Below are 18,043 nucleotides of genomic sequence, written 5' to 3' on the forward strand. Positions count from 1 at the left end.
CACAAGTCAGCCAATTAATTTTCTACAAAGTGCAAAAGAAATTCAATGGAAGATGTATAATATTATGGTACTGAAGTAAATGGACAACCATAGGTAAAAGAATGAACCTTAATCTAGACCTCACACCTTATATAAAAATCTGAAAGATCATAGCTTTAAATGCAAAACGTAAAATACAAAGATAACATAGGAGAAGATCTTTAGGATCTAAGGCTTGGTAAAGAGTCCTTAGACATGACACCAAAAGTATGATCCACAAAGAAAAAACTTGATAAACTGGACTTCATCAAAGTTAAAACAGAGGGACTTCCCTGGTGGCACAGTGGTTAAGAATCCACCTGCCAATGCAGGGGACACAGGTTCAATCCCTGGTCTGGGAAGATCCCACATACCATGGAGCAACTAAGCCTGTGCGCCACAACTACTGAGCCCGCTTGCCACAACTACCAAAGCCCACCCGCCCTAAAGCCCGTGCACCACAACCACTGAGCCTGCACTCTCTAAGGCCCACGTGCCACAACTACTGAGCCTGCATGCTGCAACTACTGAAGCCCACACACCTAGAGCCCATGCTCCGCAACAAGAGAAGCCACCGCAATGAGGAACCTGCGCACCGCAAGGAAGAGTAGCCCCCGCTTGCCACAAGTAGAGAAAGCCCACGCGCACAACAAAGACCCAACGCAGCCCCCCAAAATTTTTTTTTTAAGTTAAAAAAGAAAGTTTGCTCTGTGAGAGACTTTGATAAGAGGATGAAAAAACAAGCTACAGAATAGCAGAAAATATTTGCAAACCATATATCTGACAAAGGACTTAAATCTAGAATGTATAAAGAACTCTCAAAAGTCACCAGTTAGAGCTTCCCTGACAGTCCAGTGGTTAAGACTCCATGCTTCCACTGCAGGGCGGGGGTTCAATCCCTGATGGGGGAACTAAGATCCTACATGCTGCGTGGCCAAACAAAGATTAAAAAAAAAACCCAGAACTCACCAGTTAAAAAATCCAATTAAAAATTGGGCAAAAGACATAAAGAGACATTCAACCAAAGAGAATCTATAATGGCAAATGCAATACTACTTTAATTAAACTCCTTTTTATGGGATATAGGGAGAAAAGAGAAATACAGGGTGTTTCCCACCACTATCCAACTCCAAAACATGGGCAGTACAATTAAAAGAGCAACAATATAATTTATGTGTACTTATATCCCTCAGCATCCTTCCAACCCCAGAACATAGTTTAAAAAATTGCAATCCAGTTTTAGTTAATCAATACATCAAACTTGGGAAAGTGAATTAAGTATCTTTATGCCTACTACAAGTAAGACATGTGTATGCTAGGTGCTTTCTCATTTACTATTCATTTAAACTTCCCAACAACCTTGTGAGACAGATATTATCCTCCTCATACAAATGAAAAAATGAAAATTCTGGAAGTCTATGATAACTTGTAAGTCCATAAAGTTAGTTAAATAATGAATTCTGAAGTTGTTAGATTCTGTACAGATAATTTATTTCATTTCTATTTATAATAGGAGATGACAGTACAATGTAATTTTAAAACACAATACTAGAGATTTCCACTTTGGGCCAAGATGAAGTAATAAGGATTGCATTTATCCTCTCACCTGAAATAACTTTAAAAACTATACACAAAATGTGAAACAACACACACTAAGATATTGGATGTCACTCAATGGAGAGGCCATGACACAAGGAGAACAAACTTACAGCCAAGTGGTCTCCCTGACTTGGAGTGATGAGGCTGGGAGAAAAGGAGGCCAAGGAAACAAGAGTTTGCAAGGGAAAGTGCTAGAAAAAAGAGAGTTGAGCAAAGAAACACTCTGAAAATCTGCACAGTCTCTCTCAGTTAATCAGTTAAGTACTAATTAGCACATGCATGTGAAGAAACTAATCAAGGCTGGGGAAAGAGCACCCAAGGGATTAGAGAAGGAATGAGCAAACTGCAGCCAGTAAGCCAACCATCTGTTTTTGTAAATAAAGTTTTATTGAAACAAAGTCACACCTATCATTCACAGGTTGTGTATGACTACTTCGTGCTAAACTACCAGAGTTGAATAGATGCAGTTGAACCTGTATGTCTCACAAGCCTAAAATATTTACTATCTAGTCCTTAAAGAAAAAGTTTGCCGACCCCTGCATTAAAATGACCAATCCTACAAACCATAACTGGGACTACTGTAAGGCAAGCATGGTGTCCAGGACACAAAATTTTAGGAGGCACTCAGTCTCAGGTGCAGACTCTGCACCTGGATGAGCCTCAGAGAGACAACCACCTTAAATCTTTTACCCTTGATAACTTCCTCACTTCACCCTAGTTCCAGCTTTCTTCCATACTGGGCTAGGAAGATAGCAGTTCACACCAGCTACAGAGCAAAAGTTCATAATTCACAGGGCACTGGGTAGAGTAGTCAGAGCAATTTGGCCTTAGTACTGGAAAAAAATTAGCCATAGACTAGAAGTCTCTCTGGTTCCACCTAAGAAAACTTAAAGGCAAGACTAAAATGGATCGAACTGCTTTCAAGTAACTTAACCAAGTCCCAGAACAAAGCTCAAGAATATTTAAAAGAATATAAATATATCAAGCACCCAACAAGGTAAAATTTTAAATGTCTGGCATCCTATAAAAAATTACCAGGCATGCAAGAAACAGAAAAACAGGCCCATGGTGAGGAGAGAAATCAATCAAGAAACTGCCCCAACCCTTGTACACTGTTGGTAGGAATGTAAATAGGTACAGCCACTGTGGAAAACAGTATGGAGGCTTCTCAAAAAACTAAAAATGGAACTACCATATGACCCAGCAATTCCACTCCTGGGTATATATCTGAAAAAAACAAAAGCACTAATTTGAAAAGATACATGCACCCCAATGTTCATAGCAGCATTATTTACAATAGCCAGATACAGAAGCAACATGAGTGCCCAGAGTGTCCATCAACAGATGAATGTATGAAGAAGACGTGGCATGTATGAAGAAGATACACATATACACAAGGAATACTACTCAGCCATAAAAAAGAACAAAATTTTGCCATTTACAGCAACATAGATCGACTTGGAGCGCAATATGCTAAGTGAAACAACTCAGAGAAAGACAAATACTGTATGATATCACTTATATACGGAATCTAAGAAATACCACAAACTAGTAAATATAACAAAAAAGAAGCAGACTCACAGATATAGAGAATAAGCTAGTGGTTTCCAGTGGGGAGAGGGAAGGGAGGAGGGGAGAAATAGGGAGTAGGGGATTAAGAGTTACAAATTATTAGGTATAAAATAAGCTACAAGGATGTATTGTACAACACAGGGAGTATAGCCAATATATTATAATAACTATAAATGGAATATAACCTTTAAAAATTGTGAATCACTATATTGTACACCTGTAACATACAATATTGTACAGCAACTATACTTCAATAAAAAAGAGAAACTGTCCCAGAAATGACACAGAGGAGAGAATTAGTAGAAAAAGAATAACAGCTATTTTAGTTGTATTTTGTACATTTAAGAATCTACAGGAAAGACTGACTATATGAAGTGGAGGCACAGAAACCCCCCCAAAGAGGCACAAATCCGACTTCTAGAGATGAAAAGACAATGTCTGAGAGGAAAACTGCATTGGATGTGGTTATGGGAAATGAAACATTGCAGAAGAAAATGATTACTGAACTCAAATACATGGCAATTAAAATTATCCATTATAAAACTCTGAGAAAATGTACTAAAAAAGTAAACAGAGAATTGATAAGCTGTGGTGCGATTTCAAGCAATGTGAAATATATGTAATTAGAGTCCCAAGAGAAGGAAAGAGAAAAGAGAAAGGAGGAACTATAAACCCACAGATCCAAAAAAACTCAAACTCAAGCACAGAAAAAAAAAAGACACTACATGAAAATACATCAAAATCAAATTCTTCTGAACTATTGATAAAAGAAAAAATATTTAAAACAGCCAGAGAAAAAATACATGTTATGTATAGAGGCACACAACCTCTGTTGACATCATATTCAATAGTTGGATGACAGCACATTTCACATTAGAAACAATACAAAAATGACAGGGAAGCATTGAAAGATAAAATGAAAACTGTCAACCTATAATTCTTTATCCAAGGAAACTATTTTTTCAAAAGCAAAAGCAAAATAAAGATCATTTCAGACACACAAAACGAAAAAGAATTCAGACGTGCATCACAAGAAATTAAAGCAGAAGGAACAAGATACCGGATAGAAATATGGATCTATACCAAAGCATGAAGCACACAGGAAATGATAACTACCTGGGTAAATATAAAGACTCATTTATTTATTTACTTATTTTAAACAGCCTTGCTCCACCATGAGCCATGCACTCCGACTGACCTTAGGACTCTTTTACTATTAAAATCTCTTTAAAAGATAATTAAAGCTGAAGTGGCTATATTTTTTCAGACAAAGTTGATTTCAGAATAAAGAATATTAGGAGAGACAAAAAGGGATTTCATACTGATATATAGGGGTCGATTCGTCAAGCAGATACATGATACCGAACCTTTATACAGCTAATAGAGAGCTTCAAAATATATGAAATAAACACTGACAGATCTTCAAAGTAAAATAGACAAATCCATATAGTTAAGTAATTAAAAAAAACCCTCACTCCATAGAGAAAGAAAAACATTAAGAATACAGGCCTACCTCAGAGATACTGTGGGTTTGGTTCCAGAGCACCACAATAAAGCTAGTAACATGAATTTCTTGGTTTCCTAGTGCATATAAAAGTTATGTTCATACTATTCAGTAGTATATCAAATGTGAACTAGCATTATGTATTAACAAATGCACATATCTTAATTAAAGCACTTTATTGCTAAAAAAGGCTAACCACCATTGGACAAAGCAGTTTGCCACAAACTTTCAATTTGTAAAAACAGCAATATCTGTGAAGCGCAATAAAACAAGATGTGCTTGTATGTGAGACTTGCACATTACCAATCTACTCGACTGAATTGACACTTATAGAACATTCCACTCAACAACTGCAGAATACACATTTTTTTCAAGTTCACTCAGAACACTTAACAACACAGACCATATTCTGGGCCATGAAACAAGTCTCAATACGTTTAAAAGCAATCAAATTACCACCACAGAATTATATTTGAAACCAGCCACATTAAGATACCTAAAAAAAAATCCCCAAATATGTAAAAGCTAAATAGTACACATAAATAATTCATAAATCAAATAAGAAATCAAACGGGGGGGCTTCCCTGGTGGCACAGTGGTTGAGAGTCCGCCTGCCGATGCAGAGGACACGGCTTCGTGCCCCGGTCCGGGAAGATCCCACATGCCACGGAGCAGCTGGGCTGGTGAGCCATGGCCGCTGGGCCTGCGCGTCCAGAGCCTGTGCTCCGCAACAGGAGAGGCCACAACAGTGAGAGGCCCACATACTGCAAAAAAAAAAAAAAAAAAGAAAAGAAATCAAAAGGGAAAATGGAAAGTATTTTGAACTGAATTAAAATAAAAATACAACATATCAAAGTTTGGGGGATGCAGCTAAAGTTGTAATTACAAGAAAGCTTAGAGCGCTATTTACTTTAACAGGAAAAAATGTCCTAAATCAACAACCACAACTTTCACCTTAGAAAACTAGAAAAAGAAGCACAAATGAAGTCCAAATAAGCAGAAGGAAGAACAGAGTGGATATCAGTAAAATATAAATCAAAAAACTATGTAGTAAATCAATGGAAACAAAGGCAATCAACAACATGTAAATACAACCTACAGCATGGGAGAAAATATTTTCAGACCATATATCTGATAAGGGATTAATATCCAAAATATATAAGGAACTCAAACAACTTAATAGACAAAAACCAAATAAACCAATTAAAAATTGGGCCAAGCACCTGAACAGATATTTTTCCAAAAAATACAATTTCTAACAGGTGTATGAAAATATGCTCAACATCACTAATTATCAGGGAAATGCAAATCAAAACCACAATGAGAAATCACCTCACACCTGTTAGGATGGCTATTATCAAAAAACCAAAGATAACAAGTACTGATGAGGATGTGGAGAAAAGGGAACCCTTGGATACTATTGGAGGGAATGTAAATTGGTACAACCACTATGGCAAACAATATGGAGGTTCCTCAAAAAATTAAAAATAGAGCTACCATATTATCCACAACCCCATTTCTGGGCATGTATCCAAAGGGATAGAAATCTGGATCTCAAAGAGATAGTTCATTCCCATGTTCACTGTAGCATTATTTACATAATCAAGGTATGAAAACAACTAAATGTTCATCAATGGATGAATAGATAAATAAAGTACAATGGAATATTATTCAGCCTTAAAAAAGAAGGCAATCCTGCCATTTGCAACAACAAGGATGAACCCAGAGGACATTATGTTAAGTGAAATAAGCCAGACACAAAAAGACAGATACTACATTATCTTACTTTATACATCGAAGCAGAGAGTAGATTGGTGGTTGCCAGGAGCTGGAAGGTGAGGGAAATGGGGGGTGTTAGTCAAAGGGCATAAAGTTTTAGTTGTGCAAAATAAATGTTTTAGAGTAGAACTGTACAATATAGGTCCTATAATTAACAACACTGATTGTATACTTTAAAATGTGCTAAGGTAGAAGATATTATGTTAAGTGCTCTTATCACAAAAGGTAAAAAACAACAACAGGGCTAGGGAGAAACTTGGAGGCGATGGATAAGTTTATGGCATTGATAGTTATGATGGATATATACTAATCTCCAAACACTTCAAGTTGTAAATGTAAAGTCTAGAATTATAAACATTCTTTTGGGAAAAAAAGGAGAAAATCTTTGTAACCTTGGATTAGGCAAACATTTTTTAGGTACAACACCAAAAGAATAATCCATGAAAGAAAACATTGATAAAGTGGACTTCAAAAAAATTAAGAACTCTGCTTCTTGAAAGACACTGTTAAGAAAATGAAAAGACAAGTCATGGACTATGAAAAATATTTGCAAGTCATATATCTACTAAAGAACTTATACCCAAGAATATGTAAAGAACTCTCAAAACTCAATAAAATAATCTAATGTTTAAAATGGACAAAAGCTTTGAACATAATAAAGAAATGTATATGTGGATGTCATATAAGCATATGAAAAGATGCTCAAAATCATTAGTCATCAGGGAAATGTACTTTAGATTACAATGAAATTCTATTATCTCCCTATTAGAATGTCTAAAATTAGAAAGACCCTACCAAGGATTTGTGAGCATGTGGAAGTAACTAGAAGTCTCATACACTGCTGGTGGAAATGTAAATGGTACAGCCATTATGAAAAATAGTATGCTAGCTTCCTTTTATTTATTTATTTTTTGGTTTTTCGTTTATTGAAGTACAGTTGTTGTAAAATGCTGTATTAGTTTCAGATGTACAGCAAAGTGATTCAGTTATATATGTGAATATATATGTATACCTATATATTCTTTTTCAGTTTCTTTTCCATCATAAGTTATATTGAATATAGTTCCCTGTGCTATACAATAGGTCCTTGTTGTTTACCTATTTTATTTTAGTTGTTTAAAAATATTTTTTTAATTAAGTAGAGTTGAATTACAATATTTTAGGTGTATAGCAAAGTGATTCAGTTATACATATATATGTGTATATATATGTTTTTTGTTTTTGTTTTTTGCGATACGTGGGCCTCTCACTGTTGTGGCCTCTCCTGTTGCGGAGCACAGGCTCCGGATGCACAGGCTCAATGGCCATGGCTCACGGGACCAGCCGCTCTGCGACATGTGGGATCTTCCCGGATCGGGGCACAAACCCGTGTCCCCTGCATCGGCAGGCGGACTCTCAACCACTGCACCACCAGGGAAGCCCCTGTTTTATATATTCTTTTACACATTTCTTTTCCATTATACTGTAGGTTATTACAAAATATTGACTACAGCTCCCTGTGCTATGCTGTAGGTACTTATTGTTTATTTATTTTATATATAGTAGTGTGTATCTGTTAATCTCAAACTCTTAATTTATCACTCCCACTCCTTTCCCCTTCGGTAACCATAAGTTTTTTTTTCTATGCCTGTGAGTCTATTTCTGTTTTGAAAATAATTTCATTTGTATCAGTCTTTTTAGATTCCACATATAAGTGGTATCATACGATATTTATCTTTCTCTGACTTACTTCATTTAGTATGATAATCTCTAGGTCCATCTATGTTGCTACAAATGGCAGTATTTTATTCTTTTTTATGGCTGAGTAATATTCCATTGTGTATGTATGTGTGTGTGTGTATACACACCACATCTTATTTATCCATTCATCTGTTGATGGACAGTTAGGCTGCTTCTGCGTCTTGGCTATTGTAAATAGTGCTGCTATGAACATGGAGGTGCATGTATCTTTTCGAATTAGAGTTTTCATCCTTCCTAGACATATACCCAGGAATGGGAGTGCTGGATTATATGGTAACTCTATTTTTAGTTTTTTAAGGAACCTCCATACTGTTTTCCATAGTGGCTATATGCCAGTTTACATTCCCATCAACAGTGTAGGAGGATTCCCTTTCTCCACACCCTCTCCAGCATTTATTATTTGTAGACTTTGATGATGGCCATTCTGACCAGTGTGAGGTGGTACCTCATTGTAGTTTTTGATGTGCATTTCTCTAACAACTAGTAATGTTGAGCATCTTTTCATGTACCTGTTGTCCATCTGTATGTCTTTTCTGGAGAAATGTCTATTTAAGTCTTCTGCCCATTTTTTTTTTTTTTTTGCAGTACACGGGCCTCTCACTGTTGTGGCCTCTCCCGTTGCAGAGCACAGGCTCCGGACGCGCAGGCTCAGCGGCCATGGCTCACGGGCCTAGCCGCTCCGCGGCATGTGGGATCTTCCCAGACCAGGGCACGAAGCCGTGTCCCCTGCATCGGCAGGCGGACTCTCAACCACTGCGCCACCAGGGAAGCCCCTCCAGCCCATTTTTTGATGGTTGTTTGTTTTTTTGATATTGATCTGTTTGTATACTTTGAAGAGTAATGCCTTGTTGGATGCATCATTTTCAAATATTTTTTCCTATTCCATAGGTTGTCTTTTTGTTTTGTTTATGGTTTCCTTTGCTGTGCAAAAACTTTTCACTTTAATTAGGTCCAATTTGTTTATTTTTGCTTTTGTTTCCATTACTTTAGAGGACGCATCCAAAAAAAATATTGCTGTATGTCAGAGTGTTTTGCCTATATTTTCCTCTAGGAGTTTTATAGCATCCAGTCTTACATTTAGGTCTTTAATCCATTTCGAGGGGTTTTTTTTATATGGTGTTAGAGAATGTTTTAATTTCATTCTTTTACATGTATCTGTCCATTTTCCCCAGCACCACTTATTGAAGAGACTGTCTTTTCTCTATTGTGTATTCTTGTCTCCTTTGTTGTAGATTAATTGACCATAAGTGCGTGGGTTTATTTCTAGGCTTTGTATCCTGTTCCATTGATCTACATGTCTATTTTGTGCCAGTGAAAAACAATATGGTAGATTCCTCCCATGTGAGTCAGCCATTCCACTATTATGTATTTATCCAAGAGAAATGGAAGCATATTTTCATAAAAGATTTGTACACAAATGTTCCTAATAGCTTTATTTATAATAACCCAAACTGGAAATGACCCAAATACCTATTAACAGGTGAATGGATAAACCAATTTTTGTACACCAATATGATGGAATACTACTCAGTAATGGAGAAAAATGAACTATCAGTACATGTTACAACATGGATAAATTTCAAAACAATTATTCTGAATGAAGAAAGTCAGACTACCTTATCAAAATAAAAGGAGTATATATATATATATATATATATATATGTTTCTGTCTATATAAAATTCTAGAAAATGCGATCTAATCTGTAGTGACAGAAAGCAGATCAGTGGTTGCCTGAGGATGTGGGGGGCACAGAGGAGCAGAAGGGGGAGATTAAAAGGGGGAGAAGTAAACTTTGGGGTGATGACGTGTTCACTATCTTTATTGCAGCTGTGGTTTTTACCAGATGTAGGCATATGTTATACCTATCAAAATGCTAAATGTGTGCAGTTTACTATATGTCAACTATAACTAAATAAAGCTATTTAAAAGTACATAATTTTAGTATAAAAATATACATGACATGTAAGCTGTGAAGTATAATAATAAAACAAACATCTCTGAACCGTGTCCATGTTCCCCTCTCAAACCCACAACCTCTCCTTACCTCCCCTAAGAAAGTAACCACTATTACACTTTTGATAAAAGTAAACAAATAACGTTTTCTTTATATTTCTAAAAAATAATATGGATATGGGGGTATATGTATATGTATAACTGATTCACTTTGTTATGAAGCAGAAACTAACACACCATTGTAAAGCAGTTATACTCCAATAAAGATGTTAAATAAATAAATAAAATGAAATGGATGATAAAAAATAATATGGGAGAGCTTCAAGATGGTGGAAGAGTAAGACATAGAGATCACCTTCCTCTCCACAAATACATCAGAAACACATCTATATGTGGAACAGCTCCTACAGAACACCTACTGAACGCTTGCAGAAGGCCTCAGACCTCCCAAAAGGCAAGAAACTCCCCACGTACCTCGGTAGGGCAAAAAAAAAAGAAAAAACAGACACAAAAGAATACGGACGGGACCTGCACCAGTGGGAGGGAGCTGTGAAGGAGGAAAGGTTTCCACACACCAGGAAGCCCCTTCGCGGGCACGGGGGAGCTTCAGAGCCACAGAGGAGAGCGCAGCCACAGGGGTGTGGAGGGCAAAGCGGAGAGATTCCCGCATGGAGGATCGGTGCCAACCGGCACTCAACAGCCTGAGAGGATCGTCTGCTCACACGCCAGGGTGGGCGAGGTCAGGGAGCTGAGGCTCCGGCTTCGGTCGGATCCCAGGGAGAGGCCTGGGGTTTGCTGCGTGAACACTGCCTGAAGGGGGCTAGTGCACCACAGGTAGCCAGGAGGGAGTCCGGGAAAAGGTCTGGAGCTGCCAAAGAGGCAAGAGACTTTTTCTTGCAGCTTTGTTTCCTGGTGCGCTAGGAGATGGGATTAAGAGTGCTGCTTAAAGGAGCTGCAGAGATGGGCGCAAGCCAAGGCTATCAGCGCGGACCCCAGAGATGGGCAGGAGACGCTAAGGCTGCTGCTGCCGCCACCAAGGAGCCTGTGTGCGAGCACAGGTCACTATCCACACCTCCCCTCCCCAGAGCCTGTGCAGCCCGCCACTGCCAGGGTCCCGTGATCCAGGGACAACTTCCCCAGGAGAACGCACAGCATGCCTCAGGCTGGTGCAATGTCAAGCTGGCCTCTGCCGCCGCAGGCTCGCCGCGCGTCCATACAACTCCCTCCCCCTGGCCTGAGTGAGCCAGAGCGCCCTAATCAGCTGCTCCTTTAACCCCGTCCTGTCTGAGCAAAGAACAGAGGCCCTCAGGCGATCTAAACACAGAGGTGGGTCCAAATCCAAAGCTGAACCCCGGGAGCTGTGCGGACAAAGAAGAGTAAAGGAAATTTCTCCCAGGAGCCTCAGGAGCAACGGATTAAATCTCCACAGTCAACTTGAGGTACCCTGCATCTGTGGAGTACCTGAATAGACGATGAATCATCACAAATTATGGAGGTGGACTATGGGAACAAAGATATATATATATTTTTTTCCCTTTTTTTACTTTTTGTGAGTGTGTATGTTTCTCTGTGTGATTTTGTCTGTATACCTCTGCTTTTACCATTTGTCCTATGGTTCTCTCCATCCTTATTTATTTTAGCTTAAAATTTTTTTTTCTAACTAATTTTTATTTTAATAACTTTTATTTTATTTTACTTTATTTTATTTTATCTTCTTTCTTTCTATTTTTTCTCCCTTTTACTCTGAGCTGTGTGGATGAAAGGCTCTTGGTGCTCCAGGCAAGCGTCAGGGCTGTGCCTCTGAAGTGGGAGAGCCAACTTAAGGACACTGGTCCACAAGAGACCTCCCAGCTCCACGTAATATCAAACGGTGAAAATCTCCCAGAGATCTCCATCTCAACACCAAGACCCAGCTTCACTCAATGACCAGCAAGATACAGTGCTGGACACTCTATGCCAAACAACTAGCAAGACAGGAACACAACCCCATCCATTAGCAGAAAGGCTGCCTAAAATCATAAGGCCACAGACACCACAAAACACACCACCAGAGGTGGACCTGCCCACCAGAAAGACAAGATCCAGCCTCACCCACCGGAACACAGGCACTAGTCCCCTCCACCAGGAAGCCTACATAACCTACTGAACCAACCTTAGCCACTGGGGACAGACACCAAAAACAATGGAAACTACGAACCTGGAGCTTGCAAAAAGCAGACCCCAAACACAGTAAGATAAACAAAATGAGAAGACAGAAAACACACAGCAGATGAAGGAGGAAAGTAAAAACCCACCAGACCTAACAAATGAAGAGGAAGTAGGCAGTCTACATGAAAAAGAATTCAGAATAATGATAGGAAAGATGATCCAAAGTCTTGGAAACAGAATAGAGAAAATACAAGAGATGTTTAACAAGGACCTAGAAGAAATAAAGAGCAAACAAACAATGATGAACAACACAATAAATGAAATTAAAAATTCTCTAGAAGGGACCAATAGCAGAATAACTGAGGCAGAAGAACGGATAAGTGACATGGAAGATAAAATAGTGGAAATAACTACTGCAGAGCAGAATAAAGAAAAAAGAATGAAAAGAACTGAGAACAGTCACACAGACTTCAGGGACAACATTAAACGCACCAACATTCAAATTACTGGGGCCCCAGAAAAGAAGAGAAAAAGAAAATGACTGAGAAAATGCTTGAAGATTTTATAGTTGAAAACATCCCTAATATGGGAAAGGAAAGAGCTAATCAAGTCCAGGAAGCACAGAGAGTCCCATACAGGATAAATCCAAGGAGAAACATGCCAAGACACATATTAATCAAACTATCAAAAATTAAATACAAAGAAAAAATATTAAAAGCAGCAAGGGAAAAGCAATAAATAACACACAAGAGAATCCCCATAAGATTAACAGCTGACCTTACAGCAGAAACTCTGCAAGCCAGAAGGGAGTGGCAGGACATATTTAAAATGATGAAGGAGAAAAACCTACAACCAAGATTGCTCTACCAAGCAAGGAACTCATTCAGATTTGATGGAGAAATTAAAAGCTTTACAGACAAGCAAAAGCTAACAGAATTCAACACCACCAAACGAACTTTACAACAAATGCTAAAGGAACTTCTGTACGCAGGAAACACAAGAGAAGATAAGACCTACAATAATAAACCCAAAACAATTAAGAAAATGGTAATAGGAACATACATATCGATAATTACATTAAATGTAAATGGATTCAATGCTCCAACCAAAAGATAGACTGGCTGAATGGACACAAAAACAAGACCCGTATATTTTCTCTACCAGAGACCAACTTCAGACATAGGGACACATACAGACTGAAAGTGAAGGGATGGAAAAAGATACTCCATGCAAATGGAAATCAAAAGAAAGCTGGAGTAGCAATTCTCATATCAGAAAAAACAGACTTTAAAATAAAGACTATTACAAGAGACAAAGAAGGACACTACAAAATGATCAAATGATCAATCCAAGAAGAAGATATAACAACTGTAAATATTAATGCAATCAACATAGGAGCACCTCAATACATAAGGCAAATACTAACAGCCATAAAAGGGGAAATCGACAGTAACAAAATCAGAGTAGGGGACTTTAACACCGCACTTTCACCAATGGACAGATCATCCAAAATGAAAATAAATAAGGAAACACAAGCTTTAAATAATACATTAAACAGGGCTTCCTTGGTGGTGCAGTGGTTGAGAGTCTGCCTGCCGATGCAGGGGACACGGGTTTGTGCCCCGGTCCGGGAAGATCCCACAGGCCGCGGAGCGGCTGGGCCCTTGAGCCATAGACACTGAGCCTGCACGTCCGGAGCCTGTGCTCCACAACGGGAGAGGCCACAACAGTGACAGGCCCGCGTACCACACACACACACACAAAATGATACATTAAACAAGATGCACTTTATTGATATTTATAGGACATTCTATCCAAAAACAACAGAATACACATTCTTCTTAAGTGCTCATGGGACATTCTCCAGGATAGGTCATATCTTGGGTCACAAATCAAGCCTTGGTAAATTTAAGAAAATTGAAATCATATAAAGTTTCTTTGCTGACCACAACGCTATGAGACTAGATATCAATTACAGGAAAAACTCTGTATAAAATAAAAACACATGGAGGCTAAACAATACGCTACTTAGTAACCAAGAGATCATTGAAGAAATCAAAGAGGAAATTAAAAAATACGTAGAAACAAATGACAATGAAAACATGATGACCCAAAACCTCTGGGATGCAACAAAAGCAGTTCTAAGAGGGAAGTTTATAGCAATACAATCCCACCTTAAGAAACAAGAAACATCTCAAATAAACAACCTAACCTTACACCTAAAGCAATTAGAGAAAGAAGAACAAAAAAACCCCGAAGTTAGCAGAGGAAAGAAATCATAAAGATCAGACCAGAAATAAATCAAAAAGAAATGAAGGAAACGATAGCAAAGATCAATAAAACTAAAACCTGGTTCTTTGAGAAGATAAACAAAATTGATAAACCATTAGCCAGACTCATCAGGAAAAAAAGGGAGAAGACTCATATCAATAGAATTAGAAATGAAAAAGGAGAAGTAACAACTGACTCTGCAGAAATACAAAGGATCATGAGAGATTACTACAAGCAACTCTATGCCAATAAAATGGACAACCTGGAAGAAATGGACAAATTCTTAGAAATGCACAACCTTCTGACACTGAACCAGGAAGAAATAGAAAATATGAACAGACCAATCACAAGCACTGAAATTGAACCTGTGATTAAAAATCTTCCAACAAACAAAGGCCCAGGACCACATGGCTTCACAGGTGAATTCTACCAAACATTTAGAGAAGTGCTAATACCTATCCTTCTCAAACTCTTCCAAAATATAACAGAGGGAGGAACACTCCCAAACTCATTCTACGAGGCCACCATCACCCTGATACCAAAACCAGACAAAGATGTCACAAAAATGAAAACTACAGGCCAAAATCACTGAAGAAAACAGATACAAGAATCCTCAACAAAATATTAGCAAACAGAATCCAACAGCACATTAAAAGGATCATACACCATGATCAAGTGGGGTTTATTCCAGGAATGCAAGGATTCTTCAATATATGCAAATCTATCAATGTGATATACCATATTAACAAATTGAAGGAGAAAAACCATATGATCATCTCAATCGATGCAAAGAAAGCTTTTGACAAAATTCAACACCCATTTATGATAAAAACCCTGCAGAAAGTAGGCATAGAGAGAACTTTCTTCAACATAATAAAGGCTATATAAATCAAACCCACAGCCAACATCATCCTCAATGGTGAAAAACTGAAACCATTTCCACTAATATCAGGAACAAGACAAGGTTGCCCACTCTCACCACTATTATTCAACATAGTTTTGGAAGTTTTAGCCATAGCAATCAGAGAAGAAAAAGAAATAAAAGGAATCCAAATCAGAAAAGAAGTAAAACTCTGAGTGTTTTCAGGTGACATGATACTATACATAGAGAAACCTTAAGATGTTACCAGAAAACTACTAGAGCTAATCAATGAATTTGGTAAAGTAGCAGGATACAAAATTAATGCACAGAAATCTCTGGCATTCCTATACACTAAGGATGAAAAATCTGAAAGTGAAACAAGAAAACACTCCAATTTACCATTGCAACAAAAAGAATAAAATATCTAGGAATAAACCTACCTAAGGAGACAAAAGACCTGTATGCAGAAAATTATAAGACACTGATGAAAGAAATTAAGATAATACAAATAGATGGAGAGATATACCATGTTCTTGGATTGGAAGAATCAACATTGTGAAAATGACTCTACTACCCAAACCAATCCACAGATTCAATGCAATCCCTATCAAACTACCAATGGCATTTTTCACAGAACTAGAACAAAAAATTTCACAATTTGTATGGAAACACAAAAGACCGCGAAGAGCCAAAGCAATCTTGAGAAAGAAAAACGGAGCTGGAGGAATCAGGCTCCCAGACTTCAGACTATACTACAAAGCTACAGTAATCAAGACAGTATGGTACTGGCACAAAAACAGAAAGATAGATCAATGGAACAGGATAGAAAACCCAGAGATAAACCCACGCACATATGGTCACCTTACCTTTGATAAAGGAGGCAAGAATATACAAAGGAGAAAAGACAGCCTCTTCAATAAGTGGTGCTGGGAAAACTGGACAGGTACATGTAAAAGTATGAAATTAGAACACTCCCTAACACCATACAAAAAAATAAACTCAAAATGGATTAAAGACCTAAATGTAAGGCCAGACACTATCAAAGTCTTAGAGGAAACATAGGCAGAACACTGTAGGACATAAATCACAGCAAGATCCTTTTGACCCACCTCGTAGAGAAATGGAAATAAAAACAAAAATAAACAAATGGGACCTAATGAAACTAAAAGCTTTTGCACAGCAAAGGAAACCATAAACAAGACGAATAGACAACCCGCAGAATGAAGAAAATATTTGCAAATGAAGCAACTGACAAAGGGTGAATCTCCAAAATTTACAAGCAGCTCATGCAGCTCAATATGAAACAAACAAACAACCCAATCCAAAAATGGGCAAAAGACCTAAATACACATTTCTCTAAAGAAGATATACAGATTGCCAACAAACACATGAAAGGATGTTCAACTAATCATTAGAGAAATGCAAATCAAAACTACAATGAGGTATCACCTCACACCAGTCAGAATGGCCATCATCAAAAAATCTACAAACAATAAATGCTGGAGAGTGTGTGCAGAAAGGGGAACACTCTTGCACTGTTGGTGGGAATGTAAATTGATACAGCCACTATGGAGAACAGTATGGATGTTCCTTGAAAAACTAAAAATAGAACTATTATACGACCAAACAATCTCACTACTGGGCATATACCCTGAGAAAACCATAATTCAAAAGAATCATGTACCAAAATGTTCAGTGCAGCTCTATTTACAATAGCCAGGACATGGAAGCAACCTAAGTGGCCATCAACAGATGAATAGGTCTAGAAGATGTGGCACATATATACAATGGAATATTAGCCATAAAAAGAAATGAAACTGAGTTATTTGTAGTGAGTTGGATGGACCTAGAGTTTGTCATACAGAGTGTAGTAAGTCAGAAAGAGAGAGATAAATACCATATGCTAACACATATATATGGAATCTAAGAAAAAAAAAATGGTCATGAAGAACCTAGGGGCAAGACAGGAATAAAGACACAGACCTAGTAGAGAACGGACTTGAGCATATGGGGAGGGGGAAGAGTAAGTTGTGACAAAGTGAGAGAGTGGCATGGACATATATACACTACCAAATGTAAAATAGATAGCTAGTGGGAAGCAGCCGCATAGCACAGGGAGATCAGCTTGGTGCTTTGTGACTACCTAGAGGGGTGGGATAGGGAGGGTGGGAGGGAGGGAGACGCAAGAGGGAAGAGATATGGGAACATATGTATATGTATAACTGATTCACTTTGTTATAAAGTAGAATTTAACATACCATTGTAAAGCAATTATACTCCATTAAAGATGTTAAAAATAATAATACTAATATGGGAATGTTTCAAGTCCAAATTAATAAAAAACAGTTACGTCTTTAAAAACATTTTTCAGTGTAACACAGAAATCGTATTAAAAAAAAAAACAGACCTTAAGTTTTAACATCAGTATTAAGTCACCTAGTATTTTTATGAGATTTTAACCATATTGTTTCACATTTACCAATAGTTTCATTTGCAGCCATCTTGTCTACTAACTGGATTTGAAGTTCTTCAGTAGATCTGCCCCTCCGCCTACCTCCCCCAGCACTTATCATCTCATTTAGCACAAACTAAGTAT

Source organism: Lagenorhynchus albirostris, chromosome 5 (genome assembly GCF_949774975.1).
Source record: "Lagenorhynchus albirostris chromosome 5, mLagAlb1.1, whole genome shotgun sequence".
NCBI classification, from domain to species: Eukaryota; Metazoa; Chordata; class Mammalia; order Artiodactyla; family Delphinidae; genus Lagenorhynchus; species Lagenorhynchus albirostris.